Source organism: Callorhinus ursinus, unplaced genomic scaffold (genome assembly GCF_003265705.2).
Source record: "Callorhinus ursinus isolate GAN/ISIS: 27379988/994484 unplaced genomic scaffold, GSC_fseal_2.0 scaffold2, whole genome shotgun sequence".
NCBI lineage: Eukaryota > Metazoa > Chordata > Mammalia > Carnivora > Otariidae > Callorhinus > Callorhinus ursinus.
Genome location: NW_027397064.1, coordinates 45,160,448 through 45,176,174, shown reverse-complemented (window position 1 = coordinate 45,176,174; position 15,727 = coordinate 45,160,448). Strand labels below are relative to the sequence as shown.

Below are 15,727 nucleotides of genomic sequence, written 5' to 3'. Positions count from 1 at the left end.
GGAAAAAGTATAATTTAACATATCACCCACTTGTCAAAAAAAAAAAAAGATGCCTGGCTTGGATTTCATCCAGGAAAACATCTGTTTGCCTGGAATTAATAATAGTACAACCCTAATGATATGCCAAACAAGTTATTTTAATAGAAATGCTTTGTTTTGAGAGGTTAAGTTTGGTTACTCAGCAGAACTGCTGTGTTTATAAGGGTATCATGTTTGATTCTGCAACTAGGGAACACATATCCCACTGAAGGCAAGCTTGGGAAATTTGGTGGAAGTTGCTGTACATTTTACAGCTAAACTAACAGAGTACTCTTGATCTCTAAATGACCTCTCAAGATTAACCACATTAGAAGATTGGAGGCAAGGTGGTAGGAAATCACTATTCAGATTTTAGAATAGATATTGGAGATTGTCCATTGCTTTTAAAAAGCACAAATATTCATTTACATGCCTATTAGCTGTTTCTCAAGATCTACTCAAAATAAAAATCCTGCTTGGTTCATTTTAGTCCCATTCTTTCTTTTTTTTTTTTTTAAGGTTTTATTTATTTATTTTGACAGAGAGAGAGACAGAGAGGGAACACAAGCAGGGTGAGTGGGAGAAGAAGAAGCAGGCTTCCCGCTGAGCCTGATGTGGGGCTTGATCCCAGGACCCTGGGATCATGACCTGAGCTGAAGGCAGACGCTCAACGACTGAGCAACCCAGGTACCCTAGTCCCATTATTTCTTACTCCTAATTTTCCTGCTCTAAAATGTCAAAACATTTAGATAAAATGAAGGGATAGTCAAATGTTTAAATGCTTGGTCTATGTGATTTTTTTTTTTTAAAGATTTTATTTATTTTTGACAGAGAGAGTGTACAAGCGGTGGGGGGAGGGGGTGCAGAGGCAGAAGGAGAAGCAGGCTCCCTGCTCAACAGGGAGCCCGATGTGGGACTCAATCCCAGGACCCCGGGATCATGACCCGAGCCGAAGGCAGACGCTTAACCATCTGAGCCACCCAGGCGGTCTATGTGATTTTAAACATCTAGATTTTTAAAATCAGAGAAAAGACTGAAGTTCTCAGATTTTATTCATAATTGCTATTGTGTATATTTACTATGTTATAACTTTTTAAAGAACCACTGCCATATGAACCAGGCCAAAAAGGGTAATGTCGTAGGGAAAGTCATTTATAAGTGTTTTAGGCCTGTTGCCGAGTTTTAGTGACTGTTCTGTTCAATTTTAATCGTGCCAATACTGTTTCATTTAAGCACTAGACCAATGGCTAATACACATTTAGAAATAAGTTCATCCAATACAATTTTGGTTTTTAATTCAGAGGCATCATCTAGCTAAAGTGTCTCTTTTAACAACATTAAGAAACAGGCTTAACTACTGTAAAAAAATATTTAGGGGGCACCTGGGTGGTGCAGTTGGTTAAGCACCAACTCTTGGTTTCCACTCAGGCTGTGAGATGGAGCCCTGCACTGGCTCTACGCTCAGCACAGAGTCTGCTTAAGACTCTCTCTCTCTCTCTCTCTGCCCCTCCCCCCAATAAATAAATAAATCTTAAAAAAAAAGAAAATATTTAATGTTTTATATTTTACTTTCTTGAACAGATTATTGATATACTTGAAGAAGTATAAACAGGCTAAACTAAGGTTTTCTATGTAAGAAATTTCTATTTTGTAAGATTAACATTTTCTAAGTTTTTTACTGAAATGTAACTGCTAGTATGTGTAATTGATCACATTTTTACGTTAACTAGGCATCCTCAAATGGCACACAAAATTCTGAATGCTGTGCAGAGAGAAAGCAGCCGGAGGAATATTTTCTGGCAAAGTCCAGCTCCACATGTTGTTGCTGACCATGGGAAACAGATGTGGGCCAAAACAAATGCTAAGATTATTCCAGGAACTTTCTGGCATACCTGGAACTTTTTTCTTAATTAACTAGTCTCTACTGAAATGATTTTCCAGGTCTAGGCTACTTTTGGGTATGGTTTTAAAATGAATTGATTTAATTCTAGATCTCTATGAGGAGTTTCAGAATATGCCAAGGGTCTCAGGTAGAAATAGTAATGGAGTTGTAATATAGACTGCTAATTACCTTTGCACGAGAAATCTCTTTTTTGTTGTTTATTCAAATATAATTTATACTTAACAAAAAGCAACCCATTTTGGGTATACAGTTCTGTGAATTTTGACAAATTTATATAGCAGTTCAACACCACATTCAGGATAGAAAAGATTTCCATTATCTGAAAAAAATCTCTTTCATGCGTTTTTGTAGGCAATCCCCTTTCCAACGTCTGGAAATCACTGATCTGATTTCTGTCCCTATAGTATTATCTTTTTTAGAATGTGATAAATCAAATCATACAGTATGTGGTCTTTTGATTCTGGCATAATGCTTTCATTTAGCATAACATTTTTGAGATATATCCATGTTAGTGCATGTATCAGTTTATTCCTCCCCCAGCCCCCCGAGATTAGCCTCCTTTTAAAGCTAACGGAATCACAAATCTATTTGTGCAGACTCAAAAGTGGCCTGAACCAATCATTTGTGGTCTGGCATTCACATTTTCCTTAGCCAAGTGGTCCCTTTCCCATAATCCTGTGCACCCAGGGATGGTCATATTACACTCTTAAGACAATTAAGAAGAAAGGAGAAATTTGTTGGAGAACATTTGGGAAGGATTTAGCCCTCATTTATAAAAATAAATTTATCATACTCTAGTACCACTGCTTGCTTCCCCCCCTTCCAGAGTCCTGCCTTTAGACATACGATGTCTGGAACTATGGAATCCATTTTGCAAGCCTGAAGGAAAAGCCAAAAGAACTGTAGAGATAAAATCCCAGAACTCTGTCATTTTTAGTTTATCAACAAACATTTAAACTGCCCACCTTCAGATTTCTCAGTGTGTATGATGGCTGACTGTGCTTGTTATTTTGCTATTTTATTATGTTATTTGCAGTCAATGACATTCCTTGCTGAGAAACTGTCATCCAGTCTAGAAGCCATTTTGGGTTGGAACTGTGGCTCCGTTTTAGAATTGTGTAATTCTGATTATTATGGTCAGAAAATCTCCACTACTACTTACTATAGTAACTCCCTGTTGTACATGAAATGGGTTTTGGCACCTAAACATCTTCCTGGAGAATTCCAACCCATCAGTTCACTTAAACAATGATAGTTCTACACCATTATGATTTGCCTTTGAATCCACTTACTAGGCTTGCTCCAATATTTTCTGGACTGGTTGCAGAACTGTGAAAACTATATTGTTCACTGATTACAATATTGCAATTCTCTTCTTGAGTAAAATTTAAGTATGATTTTCAGATTATTCTCTAGAAAAGAGGAGAGAATTAACCAGAAAATTTAATGAGTCTTGATAGGAATGTATTGCTCATGCTACCCATTATTGCAGTCTCATAATGGTTGATATAGAGTTGCTCAACTGGTACATTTTATTATATTAGGTTAATCTTAAAAAATAGAACATATCATTTACTTTTGGGGAATTAAAGGAACACAAGTTGATGTCTTTAAAACAAAATAGAAAATGAATGGAAATTATTTCTGTAGGTAGGCCCACATTTTAATATGGGTCTGTCAAATATATGCTATTATTACTTACTATTAAGTACTTAGATCAAAGTTATTCCAAACTAACATCCTTGTAATTTTACAGTCACCGAACAGGAAATCCTGTCCTGAAAGAATTGTTCTCTCTGCCATTAATGAAGGGACATGCCCACTGGGAATAGCCCGAGAGGACAATTAGCCCTGCAGAAATATTGGAATAAGGTAATATAAAACTTGGAAATATTTTTGCTAACAAAACATTTTTATCCTAATAATTTAGAAGATAATTTTAGACTTAAGCCCATTTTATGTCAAATACTTTTTGCAAAGATGGCCAAAGTTTTTGACTGAAGGAAGTGCTCATTTTTATGCCCCCAAAATAAACTTGAAAGATGTTAGAATTATTCGTTTTATATAATATATTTCATGAATTATTTCTTGAATTAGTGTTAAGAATAAGAAAGTAGGCTATGTTTGGAACTGAATAATAAACTCCATATGCCTTCATCAATATTTCATAAGATAATTCTGCAAATGTTAATAGATAAGGAATGATTCTGTAATTTTATTAGCTCTTCAACCAGTCTAAGGTACAACCACTTTGCTTTTTTCCCCAATGCATATGAAACATACTTTCTTGAGAATACTTACCCAAATCTTTTTTCATTTAATATAAGGCCACAGAATTACTCAAGAAATGGCACATTTATGTTACTTTATATTATCTAAAGGATCTTCTTTGAATATGTCTTGAGATTGCTTAGAGTTGCAAATTTTAGGACTGAAAAGGTTTTAGAGATCATCTATTTATGTTGTTTCAAGTGCCCTGATTTACTCACTGATAGATACATATGTTCTTTGAGTTGGAGGAAAAGGAGTGAAGTTACAAAGAAATTTCTAGGAATTTCTCATTCTCTATTGTCCATCTCATTTGTGGTACGGTCCGTAGAAGAGTGTTGTGCCTGTGAGCAGCAGTCTGCCATGGCTGCATGGGGATAGAGTTTGAGAGACATTTTTCTATACAGGTTACATTATACAGTTGAGAAAACCAGTGATCAGAGAGGTGAAATAAATTCCTTAGCTTAAAACAGCTATTTAGAGGCATAAGACAGAGGAAAAGTCCTCAAGTAGAAATCAGTCCTCTTCAGTCTAGCCCTATATATGCCACAGATTTGTTGGAAATGGCAGCAGAAAGATGACTGTAACTGTAAATAGTAACTTACCAAGAGTATAGATTCAAGCCATGGTGTCCAAGACAGGTTCTATTGCCTGTGCGAATAGCATGTTCACAACTCCTAGACAGTGCTACCCTTCCGGTCTCAAAATTCTGACTGGGCAACAATTATTTAAACCACAGAAGACAGTTGACCCAATATTAGCCATATTATTGTTTGTGTTGCATTCTCAAATAGGATGATGAACCTGTTGGTGATTATAGAGTTTGGGCAGCAGCATGTTGAATCTGAGTGATTCAGTTTATTTATTTTCTTAATTTTTATTTTTTAAAGATTTTATTTATTTGACAGAGAGAGAGAGAGAGAGACACAGTGAGAGAGGGAACACAAGCAGAGGGGATGTGGGAGAGGAAGAAGCAGGCTTCCCACCGATCAGGGAGCCCGATGAGGGGCTCGATCCCAGAACCCCGGGATCAGGACCTGAGGTGAAGGCAGATGCTTAACGACTGAGCCACCTAGGCACCCCTTGAGTGATTCAGTTTAGACAAAGAAGCAAAGACAATCATTTGACACATATGGAGCACTTACTACATACTACACATATTAGTCTAAGAACTTTACATCTCTAATGTCCTGTATCTTTATTAGAAAGGTACTTTTTTGTTCCCATTCTTTAGACAGAGAAAATAGGCTTAAATATATTAAACGGTTTATTCAGAGTGATAAAGATAGCAAATGGTGGAATAAGATTTTAGGCTTAGGTAGTTGGACTCAGGACACACACTCCTTCCTAAGCAGTGACAGAAGCAGAGATATGGAAAACAACCTGATATTAATAATTTTCTGATTTCTAGGTCTGGTTTTATTCGTGCTTTGGGATTCTGTGAGATTCTTTGTATACCTCCTTCTCCACCTTTTTACATGAGCTATTTGCTCCTTAAATAATAATAAATTCCCTAAGAAATTAGGAGCTGAGAGTAGGGACTGCAGAGAGGTTTACCAACAGGCTACTGGAGCTATTTACACAGCATGCAAAATAGCAGACAAGTTAGCATTTTAACAAAGCCATCTCTTACTTGAAGGTAAGAGATATGGGTTATAGAAACAATGCAGAGATGGAAAGAATGAGTATCCATAAATAACCTGATCATGTTGGAAATCTAGAAATTCTGAGAATGGATGTGTGCTAGATTTGGGCTCAGAATTTTAAACTGTTCTGGAATCTAAGAGCTGGGAGTGGAGTGATGTGTCAGTTGTATGGGGTTTTTAATAAAAAAAGGGATGTGCTATTATTTGATACTTGTAAGATAGTCAAAATTTGTTGTAGACATTATATAACACAGAACTATATTTTACCTGAGTAGCTCTTAAAAACTGGACACGTTGATACAAATGCTATTCTACTGATTATTCTTTGAGTTACATCCTTAGATTGCAACCATATCAAGTAAAGTGATTTGTGTGCTATGCAAGTATAATACCTTTTTTACTCCTTAAAATTTTTAAGTGTACAGTACAGTACTGCTAACTATAAGCACAATGTTGTGTAGATGATCTTTAGAACTTTTTTTATCTTGTGTGATTGTAACTTTAGACCCATTGAATATCAACTCCACATTTCTCCTTTCCCTCAGCTCCTGACAACCATCATTTTACTTCCTGCTTTGATGAGTTTGACTATTTTAGATACCTCATATAAGTGGAATGATGCAGTATTTGTTCTTCTATAAATCTATGACTGATTTATTTCACTTAGCATTATGTCCTCAAGGTTAATCCATGTTGTAGCATATGACAGAATTTTTTATGGGTGAATAATATTCCATATTATATATAAACCACATTGTATTTATCCATTCATCTGTTGATGGGCATTTAGGTTGCTTCTACCTCTTAGCTATTATGAACAAAGGGGCAATGAACATGGAAGTACAGATGCCTCTTTCTGATTCTGATTTCAATTCCTTTGGATAAATACTGAGAAGTAGGATTTTTGGATCATATGGTAATTCCATTTTAACTTTTTTAGGAACTAAAAACTACTATTGTCCTGCATAGTGGCTGCACCATTTTACATTCCCACCAAAGGGGCACAGGGGTTCCAATCTCTCCACGTCCTTATCAACAAATGTTATTTTCTGCTTTCTAGGTTTTATAGTTTCATGTCTCAGGTTTGTCTTTAACCCACTTGGAGTTGATTTTTGTGTATGGAGTAAGATAGAGTCCAATTTCATTCTTTTGCCTGTGGATATCCAGTTTTCCCAATACCATTTGTTGAAGACTCTACCTTTTCCCCATTGTGTACTCTTGGTACCCTTGTTGAAGATCAGTTGATGTGCTGATTTATTTCTAGGCTCTTTTTTTGTTTGTTTGTTTCATTGGTCTCTATCTTTATACCAGTACCATGCTGTTTTGGTTACTGTAGCTTTGTAGTATGTTTTGAAATAATGAAGTATGAGGCTTCCAGCTTTATTCTTTCTCAAAATTCTGGTTTTTCAGAGTCTTTGGGGTCCCATATGATTTTAGGATTGTTTTTTCTATTTCTGTAAAAATGGCATTGGAGTTTTGAAAGGGATTGCCCTGATTCTGTAGATTGCTTTAGGTAGTACAATCATTTTAACATTGTGATGTTCTCCAATCCATGAACATGGGATCTCTATTTACTTATGTCTCCTTTAAATTTTTTCAGCAATGCTTTGTAGTTTTCAGTATACAAGTCTTTCACTTCCTTGGTTAAGTTTATTCTTTTTTTTTCTTTAAGATTTTATTTATTTATTTGAGTGAGAGAATGAGAGAGAGCACATGAGAGGGGGGAGGGTCAGAGGGAGAAGCAGACTCCCTGCTGAGCAGGGAGCCCGATGCGGGACTCAATGCTGGGACTCCAGGATCACGACCTGAGCCGAAGGCAGTCGCTCAACCAACTGAGCCACCCAGGAGCCCTGGTTAAGTTTATTCTTAAATATATTACTCTTTTTCATACTATTGTAAACAGAATTGTTTTCTTAATTTTCTATCAGATTGCTTATTGTTAGGCTTTAGAAACACAAATAATTTTTGTATGTTGATTTTGTATCTTGCAACTGTACTGCATTCATTTATTAGGTCTAACAGTTTTCTTGTGTATGTGAAAGTGGAGATGGGGAGGTGGCAAGGAGATTTGAATGTGTGACGATCAGTATGCTGCCTGATAGAACCTCCTGAGAGACTGAGTAAACTTAGTTGGGAATAAATCTGTTGCAATTTAAATGTAAGTAATATTATACACTTATAGTTTATAAGCAAGTTTAATAAAATTTTTCATTAGTTCTTACCTTTTAAACATTTAATGGATTTCAGACTCAATTTCCAATACTGATAGTGAGTTAATTCTTTTGGTGAAGAGCATTTGCCATAGTGGTTGCAAGAAAATAATTTATTGCCTGTTATGCTTTTCTTGGTACTTTCTTCAGTATATCTTGGTAGGGTTTCATTGTCTAGAAGGACTGAAATTTGTAGAAGTGGTTTTCTAGTGCCATAACAAAAAAGATTAGCAGTGACAGTTTTCTAAAATATATGTTTCCTACCAGAGGTAGGTTTCTCAGCCCATTTCCTTTAATGATATCTGGGGAGGATCTGATAAGCTTTATTCTACTTTACATAGGTTAAAGGGCATTGTCTTCCCTTTCACTCCAGCAGCCAACAACAAAGTCAGGCATATGTTATCACCATCACACAGGAAGCTGTGGGCTAGCTTGTGTTAAACAGAGCACAAATACAGGAAAAGTGTCAGGTTAAAAGCTCGTAGAGCTCTGCTAAAAGAATATTATACTAATAATATTTCAAACAGAGATATGTTATTAGAGTTCAGCATGAAGTACTTAGAAATCCTTAAATATGTAAAACTAGATAGCGAGTAGCCATTTTACTTTCCTCACTTTGAAATTATGACCCCATTTCTTAAAGATAGAAAAATAACAATTACATTAAAAAGTTAAGTCAGGAAATGACACAATTTCTCATACAATTAAACAATTTCTTAATAATTTAAAAATTGTTCCCCTCTGCTTTGTGTGATAAAAGTTCTAATTATATTCTCTTATTTCAAAAGAAAAGGGGATTTCCATTTTGTGGCTAAAATTTTGTCATAAATAAAGAATGCATGCCTTTTGGAAACTAAAGAGCTCATTTCATTCAGGGATTTTTATGTTGTCAGTTTTAATTGGGGTATGCATCTGGTTTTAAACAGTCATAGTGGATGTATTCTAGTATCTACCAATGTAGTTTTGTGTATCATATTGGATTTGTTAATGGTGGATATATTTGAGTGATATCTACCAACGTAGTTTTATGTACTATATTGGATTTATTAAGAAAATCATCAGAAGAGTTTTGCAAAGTGATTTTCAAATCCCTTCTTTTAAAAAAGATTACAAACAAAATGAAATACAAAAACTTTTGAAGATAAAACAAAAATAATAATATATAGTCTTAAACTTTGACATTGTCACTATCAACGTTTTGATTCATTTTCTCTCCATGTGTATTTTTTAATACATTTTCAGGTTTGCAGTCAAATGTGTTACACACACACACAAATGCATATACATATTTATGATTCTGAATATAACTTTTTCTTAAAAATCAATATTACATACATTTTCTAAGTCAATCAGAGAAAGACATGTATCATATGACCTCACTGATATGAGGAATTCTTAATCTCAGGAAACAAACTGAGTGTTGCTGAGTGGTGGGGGGTGGGAGGGATGGGGTGGCTGGGTGATAGACATTGGGTAGGGTATGTGCTATGGTGAGCGCTATGAATTGTGCAAGACTGTTGACTCACAGATTTGTACTTCTGAAACAAATAATGCAAGATATGTTAAGAAAAAAGAAAAAGAAGAAGATAGCAGGAGGGGAAGAATGAAGGGGAGTAAGTCGGAGGGGGAAAGGAACCATGAGAGACGATGGACTCTGAAAAACAAACTGAGGGTCCTAGAGGGGAGGGGGGTGGGGGGATGGGTTAGCCTGGTGATGGGTATTAAGGAGGGCACGTTCTGCGTGGAGCACTGGGTGTTATGCACAAACAATGAATCATGGAACACTACATCAAGAACTAATGATGTAATGTATGGTGATTAACATAACAATAAAAAATTAAAAAAAATATTACATACATTTTCATGTATTTTTGAAATATTTTTCATAATATTTTTGTATTCTTTATAATCTTCAGTTTTAATGGCTGTATAAGGTTTCATGTTTAAACAAGCCATAATTTATTTATTCAGTGAACGTTTGTATGGGATGCACAAATATCTTTCTTTGTTGGACTCTTTCAAATCTTCTGGTTACCCTAGGGACAGTGCTCCCTATATTTTGTATCTTCTTTTTTTTAAAAAATATTTTATTTGTTCATTCATGAGAGACAGAGAGAGACAGAGAGGTATAGGCAGAGGGAGAAGCAGGCTCCCCCCGGAGCAGGGAGCTCAATATGGTGCTCAATCCCAGGACTCTGGGATCACGACCTGAGCTGAAGGCAAGGCACTTAACTGACTGAGCCACCCATATCTTGTATCTTCTTATGGCTATGACCAGGAAGGCCCATGTCATGTGGATCTAATGGGCCAATTGTTATGCACATGTCCTCAGAATAAACTATTAAATATTAAAATATTAAGTTAATTGTCTCCAGGGGTGTTGCATAGGAAGTGTCGTGGTTCTATATGAATGTAGGAGCCATTTCTAGTTTGGATTCAAGCAGGAAAAGGTTGTAGACTGCTAAAGAGCCTTAAAATATCTACCATCCAAGCATCAGAGCAGAATTAAGCTGGTCCCCTGCCAAAGTGCAGACAGAAAACTCATGTTTGAGACAAAACCAGGGTTAATAAGTAAAAATAGTCTCCAGAAAAGTGTCTTAAAGTTTGTTTTTTGTTTGGATGTGTTACAAAACACACTAGGCCATATGTGATATCTATATACCTATTTGTGTTGGAAAAACTATTCTGGTTGTGCACCTTGCTTTGAGGACCACAGGAAAATACTAATAGTCATACATTGATTGTCTTCTCTGGCTATGGCTTATGAAGAACCAAATACAAAAGTCCTAATACACACCACACTTTATCAGAGAGTATTTATCATCATCCCCAGAAACATTACTGTATGGCCTCTGACACTAAAGAAAGGAAATTTTATTATTGCTTTATACTTTTGTTTTTCCTCTAATTATTTTGTTTCTTTTTGTTTTCCCCTCCCCATTCTTTTTATTTAAGTGGATGGACTTGACAACCAGATTTTTAAAAAATCAAATACATTGAAGCAGTTGAGTATCTTTTGCCTTAGAGGGTATATCATGGAATAATGGGTTATTTTTACCTTCATGGGAATAATGATTTTTTAATAATTATATTTATATCTTTACCTTTCTATTGACTTTATCAGGTTTTAACCATTGAAAAATTCCATTTTTCTTATTTATGGCCATGATTTCAAATAGTTTACCATTGAATAAGTATCTTTCATTTTTTTCACAAGGAACCGTTTTTGAAAAACTGTATTATATATAGGCCTACTAACACAGCTTGATTAAAAAACAAACTCTGCCTTATTTTTATTTAGGAAAATCACACATGGAAATATCAAAAGACAGACAACATTATTTAGCTAGTTTAATTTTGTGCTTGGCTGATGTTGGAAAAAACAACAAAGAGAAGAAGAGTCTTTCTCTGCTGCAGCCCAGATGTTATAAGGCTGTTGAACTTGGGTTTAACTGACCCGGGAGAACCAGTTGGCTGCTAGAGAGGCCCTGCTTCTGGCTTTGTGGAGATCAAGGAAAGCCCTTTCAGCATGTCTAAGAGCCAGATCCAGGGTGTCTCAGGCAAGCTAGGGAGCACTTTGGCAAAAATCTCCTGAATTGTGCAATCTCTGACGCTGTTTTTTTCCAACTTTTCCCTGTGAAGATCACATGCTTAAATTGGGCCATGCAGCTGTGTGTGGGTGGGGTGCTTATACTCAGAGCTCTTAGGTCTGATGGTGCACAGTCAATGGTACGTTATTTCTTCCCCCGCCCCCACCCTGAGAAACTTCAGAAGTAATTCCTTGAGGTTAGCAGTTGATAACCTGATCTGTTCATCCTAAATGTTGAAACCTTCTCTTGGTTTTATACATGTGTAGTTTGTAACTGCTAGGCAGTTTGCAAATGTTTCATTTGTTTTTAGAAATCTAATGACAAATGCTGTATCAATAGTTTTCTATCAAAGAAGAACCTCCAACTTAGTTGTCAAAGAAGTCACCATTTCTGCAATATTAACTTTTAATTTAATTTTACAGACACTTTATTAGAGTGTTGGTTATTGTATTTGTGGAAAAAAACCCCTTCATATTATTCCTTATTTAAAAACACATTTTGAAGCACTCCTAATAATCCCTGCCACCCCTTTGTTTGAATTATGGAGTAGTTGTTTCATTGTACTTAAACGGCTTGATTCTTAGCACAAGGTTAACCTTGCAAGTTCAAAGAACAATTTGTTACAGAGTAACCTACAGACGTTACTATCATGGTCCCCAGAACATTATTCTGTGCCCTCTTGGATCCAAAGACATTATGTTTTATTATCACTAAGTCTACGAGCCATCTTCTCCTCCCCTTCCTTCTTTTCCTCCCCCTCCCAGTAAAGGAAGAGACTTGACAATCAGATTAAAATTTTCACATGCAACGATGTTACTGAGTTTCTAAGGTCTTTTGCCGGGAAGAGTAGAATATGGCAATAGGAATAATCAAAAACTTATCAGGAACATCAGTGACATTTATGAAGCTATTGTGGTAGATACGATTTAATGTAATAGAATTTTAATTTTATAACTATGAGTCAAGCTTTAGGAGAGTGACATCACCAAGATGGTGACATAGGTCATTCCTGACTTTGCTCCACCTCATAAGAACAATGAATAAGTGCTCAAGAACAAGACACCACCAAGAGAATCCTAGAACATGGGGGAGAGGCTGAAGCACGCCCTGCACCACAGACATCAGGACAGACTGCATTAGAAGGATAAGAGAAGCACACAGTGACCACATTGCCCCTCCCCCAGGCAGCAGAGCAACACCCAGAGAGGTCTTCCCTGAGCCTCCATTCCTATAGTGGAAAAGAAAACCCAGTGGGGATAACCAGCATCCCTCAGCACTGGGGTCACTTTGTGGGAGTCCCTACTCTGATACACCAGAGGGATTGCACGGAAATCTGTGGGCCTCAACCAATAGGAATCTGACTATGATGGAGAAGGGGGAAGGGCTTGCAACCAGCAGATGGCTCTTGGCAGACCAAGTTCATACCTGCCGTGCCCAAGTACTGATCCCAAACAATGGTTTTGTTCATCAGCAGAACCAAGCTGGGATACACTCTGATCGGGGAATTTAGATCTACCTCATTGGATTCTCAAATGAGGAATTTTGTTGGCTCTACAGCTTGATTTGCCTGTACCCAGGCACGGAGCTGAGTCACAACCCCACCTGCTGCGGAGAGTGTCTCCTGGCCCCATCTGACCAGAGGGCCTGGTGAGAAAACTTGGAAGATGTTTATCCCAGCAATTCTGAGCTGAGAGGTGGGTGGGAAGAGCTGACTGCTCCCAAAGGGAAGCCAGTACTGGGCATGGAGAATTACCCTGCTAGGCATAGGCAGGGGGATTAATTCAGAGCCAAGGTTGAGGGTAGCTCCCAGCCCTTCCCAATTAGAGAGATTATTTAGGAAATTGAGAGTAGCATATAGCAACCCCTCCCCCTTCTGCCCAGGCAAGGGAGCTGAGATAGCCTTACCCACTGTGGTTCCTGGGGCCCCATCAGCCCAGAAGGGCTGGTGAAAACACTTGGAAGCTGTGCAGCCCAGCAGCACTCCAACAGAGAGGCAGGAAGGCAAAGCTGATTACCCCCAGAGTAAAGCTGGTACTGTGTTGAGCATCCCAGTGCTGTGCACAGGCAGGGGGATTAACTCATAGGTAAGCTTTAGGTGTTTCTCTAGCAATTCATGTTCTTTTTAATTATTCTTATCACTGATAAATGGAAAAACACAATTATGTTTTCAGAGTGATACTTAAAGATTTATTTCATTAGTGATAGGTCTTCTTGTTTGAAACTGTGTATGTAATTTAAGATAACTTTTCATTTTCTATGAACTTATTCAAGTCAAACCAAAAGGGAAACAGATAAGGGAGGAAGATTCATTCAAACTGATTTACTTTTTGACTTTTAAAGAATTAATGCATATTTGTGTGTATTTAGATAATAAAATTTACAAGCACATTTACTTTCATTTGTTCATTAAGTTTTTAATAGCATTTTTTAAACAAATATTTATTGATCACTTATTAATGCCAGAAACAGAGATGCCTCAAAGGGCTAATAGTATTTTGGAGGTGCTCACCTCATTCTCACAACAATTTGAGATATATAGGTACTCTCTGTAACAAAGACTGATATTAGAGTTGTAAGCAAATGAAAATAGGTGGATATTAGCAAAAGTGCTTTTAATTTAGGTTTCACTTAAATTGACCATGTTCTTCATATGCTAAAAGTAGCTACAAAGTAGGTAAGAAAGTTAATATTCTTACTGAAAGGAAAGAAAAGACAGTAGGAAAGAAAGAAGGAAAAATGCATGCTAGCATTTGTTGGGTACCTATTATAGGCCAGGCTCTTTACAGATGTTTCATTCAATTCTCCCCACAGCTCTTTAAAGTATACATTATTTACATTTACAGATGAGAAACTGAAGCTGAGTATTATTTAAGTAACTTGCCTAAAGTCATAAGTTGGAATTTATTGGAACCAGAGTGAATCTCACATATTCTTATAAATCTTGTGACCTTTCCCCCTCATAGACTTTTCCTTTTCTTTTGGTATCTCTTGCATTTAATGCGTGCAACAGATAACAATGGTAAAGAATGGAAGGGGAGTGATGTCAGCATCCTGGTGGCAAGATGTTCCTCTTTTGGTCTTCCCCTTTTAACAACAAATGGAAGATCCATCCACAGACAGAAGCACCTTGGGAGCTGTGGGATCCAGCATCATATGCCAGGTGATTTGGATTAAGTGTTGCCCACCTGTGCATCTGGTAATAGGCAGAAAGACCTCTGTGTTGGCTATGGAACAAGCAGAGCCCAAGAACTTACCTCAAACTTTGTCATCTCAGTTAGGGGAATAAACCTGGAGAGTGCTGACCTGGGGCAGATACCTACAGACCAGAGAGAATTTGAAAGAGTCTAGCCTTCTGAAGGGGAGATGGTAAGGGAAATTTTTCCGGCACTGTCCCTCCCTACCCCCAAGCCAACTCTGCCTTGGGCTGAGCTATCCAGCCAATGGTGACCTTTCCCTTAGGGAAAAGGATAGTGGTGAGTGAGGGCCTGGCTATCCTAGTTAAGTGGGAAATGGCTGAAAAAGCCCATTTCCTTCCAGAAGCACTCAGTACTAGGTGGGACCTCCATGACTGCGGCAGGGCAGGATATCAGGAAATAGGCAGATAAGAATAACAAAAATCACTAATGGGACATGGTTCCTTTTGACTGCATCAAGACGTTAGCAGGATGTTTGCACATGAGCCTTTGGGAATTCCTCACCTGAGGATCTCCCCACCAGGTCCATACCACCCTCAACACCCTGAGTGTTAAATTCACACCTTCTTCAACTCTATGGCTGGCTTCCTGTGTGTGCTCCTCAGTGCAGTGGCAAAATCAAGTCCAGTAAATGAAGTGCAATTAGAAAAAGAGAATAAGATCTCTAGGTAATGGAGAAACCACAAACATATGCAATAGTGCAACCTTCTGGAAAACCCAAAAGACAGAGAAAAACCTAGACATAACAGCACCAATGGATAGTATATCTAATCTGAAGGCAATTAGTAAAGATTTAAGGAGGTGTTTGATACTTCAAATGAAAAAGCAATGATACAAAACTACAAGAAATGCAAAGAAAGCAAAGAAACATGTTATTACAAAAAGATAACAATAATAC

The 15,727-nt window shown here is 37.2% G+C and overlaps 1 pseudogene; it reads left to right on the top strand.

Annotated features, from left to right (window-relative positions):
* Positions 1 to 15,727, top strand: part of LOC112835817 (large ribosomal subunit protein eL28-like) — a 147,701-nt pseudogene that overhangs the window by 22,993 nt on the left and 108,981 nt on the right.